Raw genomic sequence first — 1,421 nt, 5'->3', positions numbered from 1 at the left:
GGCGGTGATGGACTCCGGGCTGCGGCAATGGACCCACGAAGGAGCAACTGTGAGGACGGTGCAGGCCTGGGAAGGGTGTCCTCCCGTGGCACACAGAGCTCTGTGGATTGTGACCGGCTCAGTGGCACCCAGCAGGCAGCACCTTCTGAGGAGCGGATCTGTCCCAGATTGCATTGGGCCTACTCCAGCCCATCCCATCCGGGACATTCCTGGGTCAGATGCTATTATGGCTGAACCGTGTCCCCAAAACATATGCCGAACTCCAACACTCCCCCCGTAACCATGAACCAGACCCTGTGCACACATTGGGTCTTGATCCGGTTTTGTTCACTTGAGTGGGTTGGGTGGGGGCTCAGCTCAACACCCACCCACCCCTCACCTCCGGAGTGATGCCCTGGGGAAGGGGGAAATAAATCTGCAGAAACCCACACAGCTGGGGGGTGTGGCGAGACCCTGAGGAGCCTCTGGCAGGGGAGGAGGGCCCCGCCCCCTCTAGGCACACAGTGTCCTGACTTGAACCGTGAGGGGTGCCGCCCGGTGTGTGCGGTGCGTGGGCTGCTGCAGCAGAGGGACCCTGACAGACGGAGTACAGACTGGGGTGGACAGGAGGTTGCCAGGTAACCCTTCAACTGCCTACACCAGCGTTTCTGGCCGCCACCATTCCTCCCCGCGGCAGAGACCCATGGGAGAAATCATCAAATTCTTCCAAAGCAGAGACCTTCCACCCTAAGGACCATGAGTTGGTGGGGTTGAGGGGGGGGTGTTGATTGAGGGTTGGGAGCCCACCATCGTAGCCATTGTAGAACCCAAGGTTCCTATCCCTAAAGCCCAGCGCACCTCTTGTGTGATGGGCTCTGCGTTGTGCTGCTGACCAAAGTGTGAGCTGTTCAAAGCCCCCAGCAGCTTGCTGGGGAGAAGACAAGGCTGTTGGCTCCCATAAGAACTGACAGCCCCAGAGCCCCACAGGGACAGTTCCGCTGGTCCCCCTGGGTGGCAGTGAGTTAGGTTTGGAGTGAGGGTGCCCTCCCCCCCCCTCCTCCCCAGAGACCCGCCCTCCTCAAGAGGCTGCAGGTTTTGCCCTCTGGTGGTGAGAAACGGTAGTATTCCACATTTCCTTTTTTAAAAAAATCATATTATTGGGGGCCTTACAACATCCTCACCAAGGCATTTATCTCTCTGCCCTTCAGTTAATCCCACTTGTGTTTATCGGCCAGGCTGGCACAATAAACTATCTCAGAAGGAGACAGTGGAGATGGTTTGCTAGGGTTCTGAAAGCCCACACCGTCGCTATATGCACACCCAGAGATTAATGAAACCAATTCAATGACATTAAAAATCTGCACGTGATCAACACACAGCTAAGAGGAAGGTGCACAAGAAAAGGCCTAAACTCCGAGGTCGGAAGACAGGAGGAGTCGTCA

The sequence above is a fragment of the Echinops telfairi genome, unplaced genomic scaffold, assembly GCF_000313985.2.
Source record: "Echinops telfairi isolate 266 unplaced genomic scaffold, ASM31398v2 ScPeMD7_25;HRSCAF=90, whole genome shotgun sequence".
In the NCBI taxonomy this organism is placed as follows: domain Eukaryota; kingdom Metazoa; phylum Chordata; class Mammalia; order Afrosoricida; family Tenrecidae; genus Echinops; species Echinops telfairi.
Note: the sequence above shows the minus strand (reverse complement) of the source record.